Source organism: Malaclemys terrapin, chromosome 1, assembly GCF_027887155.1.
Source record: "Malaclemys terrapin pileata isolate rMalTer1 chromosome 1, rMalTer1.hap1, whole genome shotgun sequence".
Taxonomy (NCBI): domain Eukaryota; kingdom Metazoa; phylum Chordata; order Testudines; family Emydidae; genus Malaclemys; species Malaclemys terrapin.
The window spans coordinates 48,942,932-48,963,877 of NC_071505.1; the positions used below are offsets into that span (position 1 = coordinate 48,942,932).

A 20,946-nucleotide genomic window follows, 5' to 3' on the forward strand; every position below is an offset into this window, starting at 1 on the left:
CAAGCTTCAGGATTCCAATAAATAAATAAAAATACCATTTGTAAACCAAACTGTGGATTCAAGTTCAGAAAGAGATGAGACTAAGCTTCCAGCGCTACATACCAGAGCAAAAAGGTATGAATTAAACATTTTTAAAAGACAGGAATAGGAAAGTGGAAAGGATTTATTTCAGACCTAATGCAAATTTTGGAAAGATTCTAACTTGTATTATGAACAGAAAAAATGGAATTCTTGAATGGTCTATCTGTTCTGGTGTTCTGTTTCCCATTGTGCCTTATTCTAGATTTTATAGAGAGTCACCTCAGTCACTAATAACAACGGACCTGGCCAATTAGACAATAATATATTACAGTTAAGAGGGGGATACATTACTGACTCCAGACGGTGATCAGTTTATTTCTTGAAGCAAAAGTATTGATAGTTCTTATAATTTTTGTATCTGTACAGTTAAGGCTGTGTTGGAGTTTACAATCAGGCAGGAGTACAGTTTTTCTGTCTCACACTCTATCAATTTAATTTAGTGTTCAAATCTGGCACAAATACTCAGAATAATCAAATTTTCTATGTAATTCACTTAGGAAATACTCTTTAACTGTGCTGAGAAAACATATTACAGTGCTCTCCTTTTTGAAATTTTATTTGGTTTTCCTCAGTTACATAGCTACACAACACACCCAAAATGTTGATTGTTAGAGAATAATAATAGACTATAGATGGATCTTTGACAGAATTAATGGCCTACTGGATAGGGGGAAGCAGTACATTTGATGTATTTTGATTTTAGTAAGGCTCTCGACATTATCCCATGTGAAATACTCATAAGAAAATTAGAAAAATTCCATCTAGAGAATATTGAAGAGAAATTAGCAAAAGACACAAAAACTTACTTCCCCCCACCCAGTACATCAGAAGCAAGAAGCCTTCCAAACAATTGTGAACTCACTGATGATCAGGGTGATAACGGAGCACTCAAGGAAGACAAGACCATTGCAGAGAAACTAAATTAATTATTTGCATTGTTCTTCACCGCAGAGGATGTAGGGGAGATTCCCATACCCGAGCCTTTCTTTTCAAGTGACAAATCTGAGGAACCACCTCAGATGTGGTGACAAAAAGGGGGGTTGGGAACAAATTAATAAATTAAACTGTATTAAGTCACTGGGAACAGATGGTATTCACTCAAGAGTTCAGAAGGAACTCAACTATGAAATTGCAGAACTACTAACTGTGGTATGTAACTTATCGCTTAAATCAGCATCTGCACCAGACAACTGGAAGAGAGCTAATGTGACACCAAGTTTTTCAAAAAGTCTCCAGAGGCAATCCTGCAAATACAGGCCAATAAGCCTATCTTCAGTATCAGGTAACTTGGTTGCAACTAGAGTAAAGAACAGAATTATCAGACACATAGATGAACACGATCTGTTGGAGGAAGAGTCAACACAACTTTTGTATAGGGAAATCATGCCTCCTCAATCTATTAGAATTCTAGGGTGTCAACAAGCATGTGGACAAGGGTGATCCAGTGGATATAGTGTATTTGGACTTTCTGAAAGCCTTTAACACGGTCCCACATCAAAAGACTCTTAAGCAAAGTATGAAATCATGGGATAAGAGGGAAGGTCCTCTCATGGACAGGTAACTGGTTAAAAGATAGGGAACAGATGGTCAGTTTTCACAAGGGAGACAGGTAAATAGTGGGGTTCCCCAACGATCTGTACAGGGACCTGTGCTGTTCAAAATATTCACAAACGATCTGGACAAGGGGTCAAACAGTGAGATGGCAATATTTGAAGATGATACAAAATTACTAAGTCCAAAGTTCACTGTGAACAGTTACAATGGGATCTCACTAGACTGGGTAGCAAAATGCCAGATGAGATTCAAGGTTGAGAAGTACAAAGTGCACACTGGAAAAAATAATCCCTACTATACATACAAAATACAAAATATATTAGCCGTTACAACTCAAGAAAGATCTTGGAGTCATTGTGTGTAGTTCTATGAAAACATTTGCTCAATGTGCAGCGGCAGTCAAAAAAACTAACAGAATTAAAGAAACCATTAGGAAAAGGATAAGGTAATAAAACAGAAAATATCATAATGACACTATATAAATCCATGGCTTTGAATACTGTGTGCAGTTCTGGTAGCCCCATCTCAAAAAAGATACATTAGAATTGGAAAAGGTACAGAGATGGACAACAAAAATTATTGGGAGTATGCAACTTCCATATGAAAAGAGATTAAAAAGACTGGGACTATTCATTCTAGTAAAGAGGTGACTAAGGAGGGGATATGATAGAGATCTATAAAATCCTCAATGTTGTGTAGAAAGGGAATAAGGAAGTGTTATTTCCCTCTTCATATAAACACAAGAACCAGGAGTCACCCAATGAAATTAATATGCTGAAGGTTTACAACTAACATAAGGAAGTACATCTTCATAAAATGCACAATCAACCTCTGAAACTAGTTGGAAGGAGATGTTGTAAAGGCCAAATGTATAACTGGGTTTGAAAAAGAATTAGATAAGTTCCTGGAGGATAGGTTCATCAATGGTTATTAGCCAAGGTGGTCAGGGATGCAACCCCATGCTCTGGGTGTCCCTAAACTTCTGACTGCTAGAAGCTAGGAGTGGATGACGGAATGGATCACTCAATAACTGCCCTGTTCTGTTCATTCCCTCTGAAGCATCTGGTACTGGCCACGGTTGAAAGACAGCTCTAGATGGACCTTTGGTCTGACCCAGCCCAGCCATTTTAATGTTTTTAACAAAGTTCTATCACCAACAGAAAAAGTAAGTCCCACATTTTCAAATCCAGGTGTCTAAAGTTAGGCTCCTAAATCCATCTTTAAGCACCTAAATAAAAGTCTATACTCAGAATATAGGTCACCCACTTGGTGTGAAAACATAGTTAGTGCTGCTAAACATAAATGCCTTTGTGTAGGCCAGGGACAGCATTCACACAAGAATACCACAGCTTCTCTGCAGCAGTTGAGGAAAGTTATTCAAAAGATGAGACAAGAGCCATTTCCTGGTTCACTCTCTTTCAAAGGCATAAAGCATTCCCGTTCCAGCTTTCCTTCCAAGCTCACTTGGGTGATGTACCTTTGATCTCACCTAGGCACTCTCCTGTTGTCTGATAAGACGAATAATTGTTCTCCTGTACTTTATGAGCAACAGGACCAAGTTAATATTGCTGTTGGAATCTGCATTTATTAACTTAGCAACTTACATGTTGCATTAGCACAGTTTTTTGCGTTTAATTTCCTATGTTATTTTTAAGGAAAAAAATGAAAAAAGTCCTTAAGGCAATAAAAGCACTTAATCCAACTCAAATACTGAAGAGGACATAACCTTTTAAATCATCTTAAATATTTACGATGCCATAAGCTCTTAAACTTCCTGGAATACTTAGCCTGCCTTAAAACCTTACACCACTCAAACTCCCTAGAGTGACATAAGCACCTAAACCGCCTCAAATCCTTCAAAAGGACACAACCTTTAAACCAACATTTGGAGACTAATTTTTACAGATATTGTCTGTTACTGCAGGCACAATTTTGTCTGTTTTTATCCACAAATCAGGCAGCAGGATATATAAATATTATTTGCATCCACAAAACCATTGTGATGATAAAATTATTTAGTGTCTGCAAAAATATGAGTGCCAGGTGAAAATCTAATCCCAAATACTACAAGCAGAATAACTAACTATTGAATATGCTGTCCATTTATAAGAGAGTAAGGTATTTTAAGTCTTTAGGACTGACTGGTGTCTAGGGACGTATACTGAAAACAATGGATTTAATAGCTGCACTTTTAAAAACTGCACACATGTATGGCACAGTTCAAATATGAACAACCTTAACTGTTTTAAAATATGGAAATGCTATAGTTACTATTCAATTGTTCATCAGTTTTCATCTATCTTATCTTTTTTTCTTCCCTCCACAGATTTGGGGTCATTCCAAATTACTACTATTTTTATGATAAGTTTATACATAACCAATTGCGTTATGTATAAAAGCAAATGTAGCAATATTTTTTAAAAGAGGCAGAACAAGTGAGTTTTCTTCCTTGCAGAACTCTAAAATACCTGATTCTATGTTGCTCAAACTTTAGAGATAATATGCACCTTAGGCAGAGAACAAATACAAAAATGTGCAGCACAAAAGAAATTTTACAATAAATTATGAGCATGTTTCAGAGTAACAGCCGTGTTAGTCTGTATCCACAAAAAGAAGAACAGGAGTACTTGTGGCACCTTAGAGACTAACAAATTTATTAGAGCATAAGCTTTCGTGGACTACAGCCCACTTCTTCGGATGCATATAGAATGGAACATATAATGAGGAGATATATATACACACATACAGAGAGCATAAACAGGTGGGAGTTGTCTTACCAACTCTGAGAGGCCAATTAATTAAGAGAAAAAAAAAACTTTTGAAGTGATAATCAAGCTAGCCGAGTACAGACAGTGTGATAAGAAGTGTGAGAGTACTTACAAGGGGAGATAGAGTCAACGTTAGTAATGGCTCAGCCATTCCCAGTCCTTATTCAAACCGGAGTTGATTGTGTCTAGTTTGCATATCAATTCTAGCTCTGCAGTCTCTCTTTGGAGTCTGTTTTTGAAGTTTTTCTGTTGTAATATAGCCACCCGCAGGTCTGTCACTGAATGACCAGACAGGTTAAAGTGTTCTCCCACTGGTTTTTGAGTATTTTGATTCCTGATGTCAGATTTGTGTCCATTAATTCTTTTGCGTAGAGACTGTCCGGTTTGGCCAATCTACAACCTATCCTGAAAGATGATCCTTTACTCTCACAGATCTTGGGAGACAGACCTGTCCTCGCTTACAGACAACCCCCCAACCTAAAGCAAATACTCACCAGCAACCACACATCACTGAACAAAACCACTAACCCAGGAACCTATCCTTGTAACAAACCCCGATGCCAACTCTGTCCACATATCTATTCAAGTGACATCATCATAGGACCTAATCACATCAGCCATACCATCAGGGGCTCATTCACCTGCACATCTACCAATGTGATATATGCCATCATGTGCCAGCAATGCCCCTCTGCCATGTACATTGGCCAAACTGGACAGTCTCTACGCAAAAGAATTAATGGACATATATGTGTGTATATATATCTCCTCATTATATGTTCCATTCTATATGCATCCGAAGAAGTGGGCTGTAGTCCACGAAAGCTTATGCTCTAATAAATTTGTTAGTCTCTAAGGTGCCACAAGTACTCCTGTTCTTCTTTTTATGAGCATGTGAATATCAGGTGACAAAATGTAAACAGTTGTGCAATCTTAACTACTGTATACCAAGCACTGCAAGTATCCATTCTCATCTATAGAGATGTATTTACAGAATATGGCGCAACCTAATGGTTTGGATGATCTATCCTGTTTGCATCTAGGAACAGAACACGAAAGTCCTCTCTCCTGGGGCTCCCTACAGACACTGTCACTCCTTTTATGTAAGCCCGCTGGGCCCTGATTAGCTGCTCTGTGCGGCCTCTTTCCAATTACCTGCTCCCTACACAGCCTCCCTTGGGTGCTTTAACCCCTTCCTTCCCAATGTGGAGTTAACACCCCATCACAGTCACCTACATATTATGTCAATAAGTGCTCAATGCATTAATGAATATATAAATATCAAGCCCTGAAAATTTATGTACCAATGGCAAGAGAGCCTGAGAGACAGTGTATGTATTACAACATCCAATAACTATAGCACTATCGCATATGAAAGTGCTCAATTTTCTCTACACCCAACCTACTACTTAAGCTACTCCCAGTTCAGTTTTTCACCCTGATTGTGTGTATCTTTGCCTTCTCAACTGAATGAATCAGTGTTCAAGTGTTTGATTACCTCACCCTCTAGTGGCTGGCCTAATAGTACTGACAGTTAATGAATGTTTGACCACTAATGGATATTTTAGTTCAAGTAGTCACTGGATGCTTCTCATAGTACCATAGCTTATCCTCCACTCTTCTGTCTTTTTTACATACTGTCTCCTTGCTTACCTCTTTCCATTTACACATTCACTATGGACACAATATAGATGTAAAACATTTGAATACCATCTGGACAAAAAACACAAATGCAAAAAAGTCTTATAACTACCTATTCTTGACTATAAAATAGCAAACTACTGTGAACCCAAATTTTGGTTCTTTGCTACTCCACTGATTGTATTAACAATTACCATTTTCTATGTCATCTTTGGCACTTTACAAATATTATCTAGTTAATCCAAGGTACTCCAATGAGATATTTATCTACTAACCTTGTTTTAAAGATGGAGAAAACAAGGCAGAAAGCTTCAGTGACTTACCCCAGGCCACACTGGGAAATATAAACAGTGTCACATGGTCTATAAATTGGCTGATGGACCATAAGAAAAGAGTTATGATTAAATGACAATGCATCAAGTCGTGGAGAAGTAACTAGTGGGGTACTACAGGAATAAGCATTAGGCAGAGTTTCATTGACAAACACCAGTCAGGACAGAGAATTACTATCAATGGACACAGTATAATTAGAAACATGGAAGAAAACAAATGAGATTCAACTCGGAAAATGCAAACTAAGATCCTGATCCTGCAGTTTTGAGTGAAACATAGGAGTTCTCTTGTTTAATGAATTATTGAAAGTAGTAAGCATTGTTGGCAATGATTTAGGATTAAGCCTTATTACAGGGATCGGCAACCTTTGGCACGCAGCCCATCAGGGTAAGCCCCTGGCAGGCCGGGCCGGTTTGTTTACCTGCAGCATCCACAGGTTTGGCTGATCGCGGCTCCCACTGGCCGTGGTTCACCGTTCCAGGGCAATGGAGGCTGCGGGAAGCAGCGCGGTCTGAGGGATGTGCCCTTTGAAAGGTCAAAGTATTAAAACTCATGATACTGAACTTGGCCGGCCATGGTCATAATCATGGAGTAATTCTTGAATATATCAGGTTTGTCACACGTAAGAAGCGAAGTGGTTCCTTGGCTGTATCATGAATTCTACGGGAAAAAAGAAATCTGAATGCCAGACCTGAAACTTTTGTTACAAAAACGGAGCAGATTTCTCTCCTGGCTATATAAGTATGGTTTTGAAATCTGGTTTTTAAGCCTAAGTCCTCTAACTAAAATTATTCTTACACTGGAGTTTGGATGGCTCCCAGCAAACATGTCTTTGATCTATGGGCAGTCTCAAACCTCACTGAAGCTGATGGCATGCTAGCTGCCTTCCACTCAAACTAAATGAAGGAACAAGTAAATGCCCATTTGTTCAGTGATCATTGAAACAATGGAAGCCACTGCCCAAAGCCTAGACTGATAAACACAGGGGTTGAGGATTAATTGGTGGAGCTTCTGTGTCTCTGTGTCAGATGCAGCCAGGAAGAAGGCAGAGAGGAGCAGAAAATGATGATATAAAATAAGCCCTGAGAGCGTGGCCCTGGGAGAAAACAAAGAGAGACCTTTTGGAACAGAGTGCTGGCTGGAAAAATCAGGCTGGAAAAATCAGGCTTGGAATTAGCAAAGGAAACTGCTTTCTGTTTGATTCTACTGTGTTCAGTGAAACAGGACTTTGTGTACATTCTTTCTAAATACAACAGGATTGCATAAAAGAAATGGCTACTTCAATTATCAATTCCTCTTCTTACTGGAAATAACCCGCCACAACTTGAATATTATCTAATTGCTTGGACCAAAAAGGGTAATGCTCTATTACTGGAACAGAATAATACCGTTGGGCTGTCCTTCACTATAGAACATATTTTTGCTTACTGTTGCTGCTTATTTTTATAGCTTTCTATACAATCAAGTGGAGCGAATTTCGTGTCTGGATCTTTATCAGATATTTTAAACCAGATGGAGGGATGGTGCCTTATCAGACTGCTCCTCTTCAGCTATTAGCAGCCATTCACATAAGGACAGTTTAAGAACTGGAGAATTTAGCTGTAGGGCCTCAAGCCAAATTCTTACAAAGACACAGTAGGTTCTCAACTTTAAAATACCTGGAGGCATCTTTTTCTTCATAAATTTTGTAGGACTTTACATTAATGTATGCATGTCTGAGATGCTTAGAAAGATTAACCTACTAAGATATGTATGTAATGAATTGTTTCAAATCCCTTGGTTGTAAAAATATCAATTAAAAATGGAAAAAAAAGTGGAAGAATCTGTTCAGAGTCCTCTGCTTCTGTAACTGGAAAATAAAACTACTCTTCTTCACAATGGATGGCTGGAGTGTCTCCCAGTTCTGTGACTGGGTTCTGCCCTTAATAAAGACCTCAGAAATCACTTCCATCACATCCAGCGTAAATGAAGGCAGTAGATGGAACTTGGGAATCGGAGCATCATTTAACTTTTCCACCGAAGCAATTGTCATCCCTAAAAGACCTGGTGATAGCACAGCTCTCCCCTCTGCACAAGAAAATCAGCTAAAATTGCCTTATTCTTTTTGAGTCAGAGTAAAATTGGGGAAAGGAGGTGGAGAGAAAGGGGATCAAAATTTAGTTTTATTCCACTGATGCTACTGCCTGTCACTAAAAGATGAAGAGCTGAAATCCCATCAGTCTGGATTTGCAGATCTGAGGGTGAAGAATTAATATTTTTCTGTTTTTGTAGAAAACTCCTTGATGTATGGCTCCATTATTGAATGTTAACAGCTGCAGTTTAAATTACAAATGAGGATCTATTAGCATAACCATACTCAGTTTCTATTTAAAACTAAAGATTTTAGCCAAAATTATGTCAACTGAGAACCCACACATTTGCATTTGTTAATATAGAGAAAGGAGAGAGAGAAACAATTTCCTGATTTCACTACAAAAGACTTTACTTAGTATGAGATCTAGAACAGTAACAATGTTTAAGAACATTTTGTAATTATTATTGATAACTCTTTTAAATGGTAGGGTGGCTATTTGAGACAACTTAAAATAGAGAGACTTTAAAAGGCAGCAATACTACAGTGTTAAAAAAACTAAGCCCTTTTTACAGTTCTCTCATCAAGCCCTTCTATTTTTTCTATATAGGAACATTTAAGAAGCCCTAAATAGCATTGTTGGGGATAACTATTTAATTAGTCTAGGCTTCCACAAAACAGATGGCTTTTGATCTTACACTTCTTAACCACAGTATTAGTGAAACTGCCATCTTTTGTAAATAGCTCTTCCCCTGAAGAGCTGCTTGTGTTTACTTGTAACCCACAATGCTAAGCAAAATGAATTTAAGAATTGATTCCCCCATACAAGTACGATGTTTAGTCCAATGTATATGCATAATAGCATATCCAAAACAATATGAGAATACTACGCTATATATACCACACACACACACACCCCCCTACCAAATGTGTTACATTAGCAAAATAACAACTTGTGTTATTGTCCATAAAATTGTATTGTATTTCAAATTCTACAGTGGTGAGTGATACATGAAAATTAATCTGGATATTTAGAATTAACTTCCTTTTATTGAAAGTACTCAGCAGTACTATTTTCTTCCTAGAGAGGAAATCAGGTCCTTGAGAGCTCTAGTACTGGCTATCTTCTCTGCATGGTTAATGGAGAGAGATACTACAGCTAAAGGATGGGACTAGGAATCAAGATACCTAGAGGTGTGATCCAGCTACCATTGAAACTAATGGCTTTCCATTGACTTTGACAAGAGTTGGATCAGTCCCCTAGGTTCTGCAATTAAGGTTTCACCAAGTCCCTTAATTTCTCTGTGCTTTGATTTCTTCACATCTAGCACAGACAGGTGACATAAAATCCTGCAAAGGAGATTTCATTCCTCTGCTACAACACAGCTAATGATTTAAGCAGTCTTAGTGGCACTCCACACTTCATTAAGTTGTGATACTTAATTCATTAATGTTTATAAAGTACTTTGAAATCCTCTAATGAAGTGCAACATACTATTATTAGATATGCAGTACCTTATGCCCCAAAGGATCCCACACAAAAAAATCCCTTTACTACTATTCTGGAGCATAACATTGAAGCTGTTGATCAACAGACAGTAATCCTACAAAAGGTTTACTGATATATGAAGACTACTCCATTCAGTTATAAGATGCATGTTCCATACCATAGTCCAGCTCCTAGCTGGCTCAATGCCGGGTCCCTACAATGAAATGTAGCATGATATCAGTCTACAAAATCATTACTTTTGTGAAGTGCCTTGACATCCAATCTTCTAAAAGGTGCCTCTTTATCTTACCCCATCTAGGCAAGATGAAATATTTAGCAATCATTCAGTTTGCCATGCTCTCCTTCCCTTCCCCATCTTGAAGGAAAATTATCTCACATTACACTAACATGATTCCACCTATCAGGAAGCAGAAAGGAAGGAAGACTGTCAGTCTCCCAACCCAATCTGGATTGCCAATCACCCACTTTCCAATCCACTTTAAGTAGGATGAGAAAGAGGCGACTATAACAAAGCAAATTACTGATAAGTAGTTTTCCGTTGTCATATGTCTTGTCTCTTCCCTTCCCTGTAAGAATTATACTTAGAAACAAGGATTATAAATGACTATACGCATAATTTTATGAGTAAAATATCTAGTATTTGAGACACTGTCAGCCTCTGTAAAATAGCCTCTTATTACTTGGGACAATGGGTAAAACATCTTTCACTTTCTGCCCAGACAGAAATTTGACTTCAAATTTTGAGTCAAGCTGACAGTGCTCTGGAAACTTTGTTACTCAGAGAGGTGGGAACTGCTTCAATATATAATAAATTAGTTTCCTCACCTGCCATTTTTATCACGCAGAAGGAATCTACTGATATTGCAATCGCTGCTCAATTACATCTTCCCTATTTACTGTGTTACAATCCTGAATGAAGTTCCCCTGGTGGACACTGAGCAGGTTTCTGTACATGTGGGTAGATCCAAGGCCCCACATGCTCTTGGCTTGATGGGTCTGAGCACAGTCTAAGCACTGTCTCTGGTTCTGGGCTTCTAGGCATAAATCCTGCCTCAGACCTCTCCCTACATAAGAACGGCCATACTGTGTCAAACCAAAGGTCCATCAAGCCCAGTATCCTGTCCTCTGACAGTTGCCAATGGCAGGTGCCCCAAAGGGAATGAACAGACAGGTTATCATCAAGTGATCCATGCCCTGTCACTCAATCCCAGCTTCTGGCAAACAGAGGCTAGGGACACCATTCCTGCCCATCCTGGCTAATAGCCATTGATGGACCTATGGATGAACTGGTCCCTTGGGCAGCAAATAACTCATTGTCTTAAGGGGTTTCCATTTGAATGGGAGACCTGCAGATTAACAATGCTTGATTGTTTTGCAAGGTTAGCCCTCAGCTAACACAGGCTGGAATCTCAGTCCACACTGGAGCTAAAAAGACAACAATGAAGGCATAGAGCGGTTTACACTCAAAAAGGCATTTATGGATTAAAATGTATAGCCAATTGATTTTGATTACACTTGCAGTTCCATATTAAAAATGTTCAAGAGACCAAATAGCCCCACTCAGACAATGTATTGTCTATAGACAAAACAGTATGGTACAGGAAAGAAAGAGTTAATACATCACCAATCCTTCTAGGAAGTGGGTTCTCGCAGAACATTCAGTTCACCTTACACAGAAGGTGTGGTCCAAAATACACCCCCCCAAAACCACTTGTATTGATACTAGACCTCTTTACAAGTAAAAGGCACTGTATATGTCAACCAAGACTAAAATTTCCCAATCACTTTGTTTTTCGGGTATTATGGTGTACCCCTCTTATCTCTGTTTTCAAGCACAGCATTCTAAAAACTAGTTGGGCCATGAAGGTACTCCCTACCTGTACTTACATAACTTGCTTTTGACAGTTTTCCTATCTGCCTTTGCCAAATGTTGAGTTGTACTGTTACAAGATATTATGGGATATTTAAAATAAGTAAGCAAGAATAAGCATAATACAATTGTGCATGATACTATTAATGGTTATTAATGTGGGTGGGAGGGAGAGAAAGAAAGAGATAGTGTAACATATGCATTGGCTAACATTTTAACAAAACAGAAATTTGATACAGACATGTATATACACTAACGCATCACACATGGTTCAGAAGCAGTTTGGCTGAACTGGAGTTTTACAATTGTCAAAACTAGGCTCCCTCTGACAGGCTGTTGTGATAGCACAGAGGATGCCTTTCAAAGCTGAGCATCCTTAAACTAGTGGAGGGGAAAAAACAACCCTATATATCAACTCAAACAAAGTTCTCCAAATGTGTGTGTGGGGGGGGAAGCCTATAAAAAAATCAAATAACTCAATTTTAAACAGAGGGCCAGCTTTAGTGGATCTGCATTTATTTACCCCAGGTGGGGATCTGAGCCAAAAAGCTTTGAGATGATGATCACGACATTGTTTCTGGGGAAATGTTATGACCATGTTTACAGCACATGGTTCGCCACTTCTAAGATCCAAGTATTGATAGGCATTATTATGCCAAAGGGCATGCTAATAAAAAGGAAGTACTTTTCTAGGAATTATTAATATGGGGGCATTTCCCTCATTTGAGGATAGCCCACAGGCTGACTTTGCTTTGGAGTAGGTGAGAATGAACAATACCAAATATTCCTTTGATGGTGAATCCTTACTTCAGGTTGGACAAAGATTCCTGAAACCAAAAATTCATTGTGGCTTTGCTTTGCATTGGCATCCTGTTAGTAAACATGGTGAGCTATAGCAAAAGGAAGATGTGTGCATTAAAAGCCTAGGAAAAAAGGAACAGAAGAGTAGTGTTCCAAGTGAGAAACTCAAAATAGTGTACACACGTTCTGATTAGCCCATTTACATGGAGAAATAGAAAAGAGTAAATCCAGCTGTCCACATTGATAATTTTAATAAATGAAAACTGGCAAATTATAAGTAAAAGATATCTAATTACAAAATTATACAATTGTGCCATACACAAATACAACCTCTATGCAAAAAATTGCTTAATACACATTCCTTCTAGCCTTTTATAAACCTATTATGATCACACAACTCAGAATTACAGAAACTAAAACTGGCAAAAGAGCAGAACAATGAAGTCTCTATGATAGCATCGTAAGTTAAATACAGTAGTTGCCATTAAAAAGGCAACATTTGCCATCATTTTAATTACAGGAAAAAATCTAATGATTTGGATGATAATTGGATGATAATTGTTAGTAAACACTGATTTAATGTCAAGCACAATAAGGTGTCAAACTGTTCTTTATTTATTTTCAAACAATCTGAAAACATGCAGTCTAGTCACTTCCATTTAAATATGTAGCCCAAAAATAATTTTTGTAAAAGCGTGCTACTAGCAGTAGAATTTTTTTAATGTGACGTCTTTTGCGCTCTACAATATTGGACAAAAAAAATGTAAAATGTACTTTGAAATAAAAGGTATATTTTTCTTATTCGTTTCCTCTTCCTTCTTATAAAAAAAGTATAGTATGAAGAAAAACAAATTAAAGTATTTCCATTTTTCAGTCTGTAAAGCTCAAACATACAGGTTAAAAAAACAAAATTAGTACATTTCATAGCAATATTCACTTCATTACTAATGTTAAAATGCTATTTGAAAGGACATTGTGTTGATGATTAACATTAAATATTTCTTCAACATGGAAAATGCATTACCATCAGCACACACAGATGAGGAAATAAATTATCAGTTCCAAAAAGAATTCTGTTTATTCACGCAAAGGAGAGAAATTTTATTGTCTGTGTCAATGACAATGGTAACATTTTTGCCTCTGAGATAGGTCACATAGTGAAGTCCCACACCATGACTTGGCTTCATACCCTAAAGGTAAACTAGAGTGATAGATGATAGATGGAAGAAATGGTGAAGCTGAATACCCGGAGAACCTAAAATCAAGATCCATTGCCCAAAAGGAATTTAAAAATCCCAAAGCATATTTCAAAAAGAGCAGGGGATATATAATGTGGAGTCCCTAACAGCATAACTTCATATTACAACACAGCCTCATAGAAGGGCATCTATGTCAAAAGCAATTTAAATAGGATATCCCTACCTTACATAGTAAACTTGCAGTCACTGGATTGAAAGAGGCCTTGTTAAGGCATCTGAAAACAGAAGGGACTAAAAATGAACACCTCACAATTCACAAAGAGGCCCTGTGTTTCAATGAAAGAGGACTCAATAAGGCTATTTAGCTGGCAAATGTTCTAGGATCATTTACTCTACATGGGCCCAATTCAATATCTATTGAACACAAAGGAAGGTCTCCCATTGAATTCAATGGGTATTAGATGAGGTCCTGCATGCAATACCAGACTATGATCTGTCACTCAAACTGGACACATGCTGTATAAAATTTTCAAAATTTAGTGCTTAAAGTTAGGCTCCTAAGTCCATATTTAAGATATTCAGATAAGTGACCTGATTTTCAAAAGTGCAAAGTACCTGCAGTTCCCATAAGCACCTGTTAGAAAATTTTGGCCATCGTCATATATTAGTGCAGTAATACACCGCTATTATTACTTCTTAATTAATACAGTAGCCTTGTTACCTGGCATCAAGACATCACCCAAAGAGCTGCCAAAGTACTAAAACACCCTACATACAATTGTATTTTACAAGAATATTAAGGTTGCAAAGTCAAGTTCTACCCGAACTCAGCCCCCATGTGCATAAGTTTCCTTTAAATGATCGCACACTATTTTTCCATAAAATCTCTTTCTCATTTAGTGCCTAGGATGGATGGTGCTCACTGAATGGGTAGCTATTCAATATTTCTTTTTATCCTCATCATCAAATGCGTGGCCCCCTTGTCTTAATTATTACACAGCATCCACACCCTGCATTGAGAGAAATATTCATTTCCTTATGGGTTTTTATGGCTCTCCTTACCATAATACTCGAATCCTTCACAACATTAATGAATTAATCTTCTCAACACCCTGCGAGAAATGATATCATTATCACCATTTGACAGATGGGACAGAATACAATTTTCAAATTCCAATTTCAAAACTGTCTAAGTTAGGCCAAAATTAAGGCCAAAATTGTCAGAAGTATCTACTAATTTTGGGACCCAGCTTGAGACAACTACAGCCTGATATTTCAGAATCCTTGGCGTTTCATGGAACTTATCTATATATGTTTAACGCACAGCTCCAACTGACACAGCACTTCCACAAATAAGGCTGCAAGTGTCTCATGATGGGCACCTACAAAATGAAGGTGTGGCACTGGAGGCTTAGGCAAACTCTAGGCCATGGATTGGCAACCTTTGGCCCGCAGCCTGCCAGGGTAAGCCCCCTGGCAGGCTGGGCTGGTTTGTTTACATTCCACGTCTGCAGGTTCGGCCGATCGTGGCTCCCACTGGCTGCGGTTCGTCGTTCCAGGCCAATGGGGGCTGCGGGAAGCGGCATGGGTCAAGGGATGTGCTGGCCGTGGCTTCTCACAGCCCCCATTGGCCTGGAACAGCGAACTGCGGCCAGTGGGAGCCGCGATTGGCCGAACCTGAGGACGCGGCAGATAAACAAACCCTGGCGGGCCGAAGGTTGCCGATCCCTGCTCTAGGCTTACGTATCAACTAAGGCTATATCTACACTACCCGCCTGAACCGGCGGGTAGAAATCGATCTCTCGGGGATCGAATTATCGCGTCTTGTCAGGACGCGACATTCGATCCCCGAATCAGCACTTGTACTCCATCAGGGCAGGTAGGAATAAATGCTGTCGATGGAGGAAGCCGCGGAGGTTGATTTGCCGCCGTCCTCACAGCGGGGTAAGTCGGCTCTGATACGTCTAATTCAGCTACGCTATTCGCGTAGCTAAATTTGCATATCTTAAATTGACCTCCCCCCGCCCACCGTAGTGAGGACGTAGCCTAAGAGTCTGTCAGGCTTAATGCTGGCACAATATTATTAAAATTCAGTTGTTAAAATTGCAATAAAATATGTAGTATTTAGACTTTCCTAAATGCTGGTGAACAGATGATTATAATACTCATGCTAATCTCTGTATGTCTCATGTTAAGAGTAATATCTGTATATTTATGTTACATAAATCTCACATGGCTGGGACAGACCCTTTGATAACAAGAGCCATTAATCATTGCTGAGCCTCACCCATAAGAAGGGCTATATCCATTAATACCCATTAAAAAGCAACATGTCCACAGGAAATGTGGAAAACACAGCAGGTAGAAATCAGTTTACAGGACAATGGAGAAGGGGAAGCTTCCATCCCATGGATAAGTCACACAGGTGGACTTCAAAGAATTACCTCTTGGACCCCTGACTACCATCTTTGCAGCTGTGAGTCCTGGGGTCAGAACAATCACCTGGCAGGATTTTCAGATAAAAGCTGCCTAGTGGAAGGAAATAAGGTTCTTTTAATCAGCCTGGACCCTAAGAGGCAAAGACTTTGTCTGCCAGGTAAAAGACCCCTAGCCGTCAAAGCTGGGATAAGCCTGAGAAGCTGAACCTATAAGATTCTGTTATGTTGAACAGAAATTTTATAAGATAGTAACTGAAGTTTATGTCTTTGTCTGTCTGTGTCTTTATTATTCTTAGTATTGTGCAAATATCGCTTGCTTAATTATCATTTAATTAATAAAGCCTACATAAGATTATTATAGGATCAGACTGACCATTGTCTCATTGGAAACAGGAGGGAGATCTAAGAAGAAATTGATCTGTGGCATGTGTTTGGCCATTTTGGAACAAAGGAACTTGGCCGTTGTGACATTACAGTGAAAAGAGCCTAATATCACAGGGGTCCACTTACTTGGTGCCAAGTGGGACTGAGATTTCCCAGGGGACTGTTTAAACTCTATACTGAGACAGCAAAAGCTTAGGGAATTAATCAGGAGTGCGATTAGCTGGTGTAATGCCTTAGCGTTACAGCCATAGCTGGCACTGGATTAACTTCAATATTATTAAACAATCTGCCCTGAAGTGGAACCCACAGTGATACCAAGCGGTGTGACAGGAAGTTCCTTACCTGTAACTGGAGGTTCTTTGAGATGTGTGGTTCTTATGCGTATTCCACATGTGGGTATGCACGTGCACCACGTGGCTGAGATAGAAGATTTCCAGCAAGCAATGTCCTTTGGTCTGCACCTGCTTACTTGCCCTACTCATGCTCTGAAATAGGGTACAAAGGGAAGTGCAAACTGACAGCTCTCCAGTTCCTCTCTAACCATGAATCATAAGGACATGAAGCAGAGGGGAAGGAGCGTGGGTAGTGGAAAACAGCTATGGATCACATATCTAGAAGAATCTCCAGTTACAGGTAAGAAACCTCCATTTCTTCTTCAAGTGCTGGTTCCTATGTGTATTCCACATGTGAGTGATTAATACATGGTATTTAAACAGGTTCTGAAGAAGATGAAGAAACAAGGAGGTATCTGTGGACATAGAGAATTCTGACTCCTAAGAAGGAACTGGAGAGGCAACTGTCTGCATCGCCCCTTATACTCTTGGTTCAGAGCACAAGGAGGGCCTGTGGCAGAGACAGAGCTAGAATCCAATTCTGCAGGGTGACACTCAATTACTAAACCACAAGACCATCCTTTCGCCCCTTCCTCATTCATTATACAATTTCCAATTTACGTATCAATTGGTTCTACAGACATGCTCTAGGCATTATTTTGTGGAAGTCCTATGACCACAGGAGGTCAGACTAGACAGTCATAATGGTCACTTCTGGCCTTAGAATCTATGAAACCATGACAACAGCCTCAGTACACAAAGAAAGTTTTGAAAATCTTGCTGCCAAACTCTAACATGCCTCTACTGTGCATGTACAAATGGCAATTTACAAAGGCTTACAATTAAGGCAAATTAGGATGAATTTTCATAGGAATGGAAACAGGCACATCCTTAATCCAGTGGTGACCCGAGATCAAATTTCAAGTCTTCACTACAAAGCAAACAGTTGAAAGACTTTTTTTTAAAAGGCAAAACAATGATTTTTCCCTAACAGTTGTCAGAAACGGCAGAACCATTCTTGCTAAAATTTTCAAAAAAAAGTTCAGCCTGAGGCAGACACCCAACATGGAGAACTTCAGCCTGAATAGGTAACAGGGTCTTATAGTTGAAAGTGTAAGGTAACCTTAACAATGGGTTTGCTACCAGCTCTGCTCATAATAAAAGTCATACACTTTGTTTCATAAGGAGAGTGCTTGCTCCTATTAATGATTTGTTCATAAAATCATAGAAATATAGAGACGGAAGGGACCTCAAGAGGTCATTGTAGTCCAGCCTCCATGTTGAGGCAAGACCAACTATACCTCAACCATCCCTGAGAGGTGTTTGTCTAACCTGTTCTTAAAAACCTCCAGTGACAGGGATTCTACAACCTCCCTTGGAAGTCTATTCCAGGTCTTTCCTAATATCTAACCTAAATCTCCCTTGCTGCAGATTAAGCTGATAACACTTTGTCCTACCTGCAGTGGACATGGAGAACAACTGATCACAGTCCACTTTATAACAGACCTTAATATATTTGAAGACTATGATCAGGTCTCCTTCAGTCATCTTTTCTCAAGATTAAACATGCCCCATCTTTTAACTTTTCCTCATAGGTCTTGTTTTCTAAACCTATTATCATTTTTGTTGCTCTCCTCTAGACCCTCCAATTTGTCCACATCTTTCTTAAAGCATGGCACCTAACGCAGGCCACAGTACTCCAGCTGAGGCCTTAGCGGTGCCAAATAGAGGGGAACAATTACCTCCTGTGTTTTATATAGAACACTCCTGTTAACACATGCCAGAATGATATCGCATTATGGGTCATATTCTGTTTGCAACCCTGCATATCCCAAATCCTTTTCTGTAGTACTACTGTCCTGCCAGTGATTCCCTAGGGTTACCATATTTCAGCGAGCAAAAAAGAGGACGGGAGAAGCCCCGCCCTAGCCCCGCCCCTGCCCCTCCCACTTCCCGCCCCCCCTGACCTCCCAACCCTCCCCCCGTTCCTTGTCCCCTGACTACCCCCTCCTGGGACCCCTGCCCCTAACTGCCCCCCAGGACTATCTAAGCCTCCCTGCCTCTTGTCCCCTGACTGCCCCAACCTTTATCCACACCCCGACCCCCAGACAGACCCCTGGGACTCCCACGCCCCATCCAACCACTCCCCACCCCCTGACAGCCCCCCCCAGAACTCCCAACCCATCTAAACCCCTCTGCTCCCTGTCCCGACTGCTCCGATCCCTCTCCCCACTCCTGCCCCCTGACAGTTCCCCCCCAGAACTCCCAACCCATCTAAACCCCTCTGCTCCCTGTCCCCTGACTGCTCCGATCCCTCTCCGCACTCCTGCCCCCTGACAGCCCCCCCCAGAACTCCCAACCCATCTAAACCCCTCTGCTCCCTGTCCCCTGACTGCTCCGATCCCTCTCCCCACTCCTGCCCCCTGACAGCTCCCCCCCAGAACTCCCAGCCCCCTACCCCCCCGCTCCTTGTCCCCTGACTGCCCCCTCCTGGGACCCCTGCTCCTAACTTCCCTCCAGAACCCCACCCCCTACCTAAGACTCCCTGTTCCTTGTCCCCTAACTGCCCCCTCCTAAGACCCCCCCCCCCAACTGCCCACCAGGACCCTACCCCCTACCTGTACCCTGACTGCCCAAAACTTTCTCCACTCCCCCCAAAAAGCCCCCCCGCCGTTTCTTGACTGCCCCCTCCAGAACCTCCCTGCCCCTTCTCCTGCCCCCCTTACCCTGCTGCTCAGAACAGGGTGTTGGGCTCTGTGCGAGCCGGACACGTGGCTAAGCTCCCCAGCACAACAAAACCCGGTCCCTGGCCCTGCACAACAAAACCCGGTCCCTGGCCCGGACCGGGTTGCAGGGGAGAGCTGCCCTTGTATCAGCACAAAGTGCTCTCGCTCCCGTTTTGCTACGCTGCATGGCAGTAACCGCTCCCAGTTGCAAAAGGGGAGGGCTGCACTTTGTGCTGAGACACTTGCTCAGAATGCAGGGCGGAGCTCCTCTCCAGCTGCTCCGGAGTCCAGCCCGGGACTTTCCTGCAGCCCTCCCAGCCGCTCCGGGGGAGGGGGGAAATCCCGGACATTGTGAGTGCTTTACAAATTCCCCCCGGACGCTATTTTTAGCACAAAAAGGAGGACATGTCCGGGTAAATCCGGACGAATGGTAACCCTAGATTCCCATTTTGTATTTATGCTGATTTTTCCTTCTTAAGTGTAGTACCTTGGCTGACTGGTCTATAATTCACCTAGTCCTCTTTGTTCTCCTTTTTAAAGACAGGTACTGTATTTGCCCTTCTCCAGTCTTCTGGGAGCTTACCCATTCTCCATGAGTTCTTGGAGATAATCACTAATGGTTCCAAGTTTGCTTTGGCTAGTTTCTTAAGTATTCTAGGGTGAATTCATCAGGCCCTGGGTATTTTTGCCTACTTCTGTCTCTTTTATATATAGGATAATAATTTAGTCATGCCATCCCTTTCACGCTCAAAAGAAAAAAGTGTTCATTTTTAACAACTAAATCTAGATTATGTTTCTGAATTTCCTTTTAATTATTGTCTTGACCTAAAATCCATTGAAGTCAAAGGGAGTCTTTTCACTGACTTCAATGGGCTTTTATGCTATATGCGCTGAGCATATCATCAGCACTTACAAAATAAAAATGAATAATATTTTAAGCTCTCATAACTTTTACAGACAGCTACTAGCATTGCAGACAAAATCAGAGGCAAAATCTACACTGAAAGAGTAAATGAAATGAAAGAGGAAGGGAGAGGGGGAGAAAACCATTATAAAATTGACACAAAATGAAATGGTGTGCAAAGCCCTGCCTCCTCCTACTTCTCCCACCTCTCCAAAACAAACACTTGCTCAGAAAAGTTTACTCTATACTATACTTTCCTGGGGAGGGAAAGATTGGAGTAACTGGCATGTGTGAAGACAATGACCGCGTTAACGTGATATCATCCAACCCTGGT

At 40.5% G+C, this 20,946-nt stretch overlaps 1 protein-coding gene across 6 annotated transcripts in view; it reads right to left on the reverse strand.

The window, feature by feature from the left end:
- FOXP2 (forkhead box P2) overlaps positions 1–20,946 on the reverse strand; it is a 593,826-nt gene that overhangs the window by 490,688 nt on the left and 82,192 nt on the right. The window lies entirely within an intron of this gene.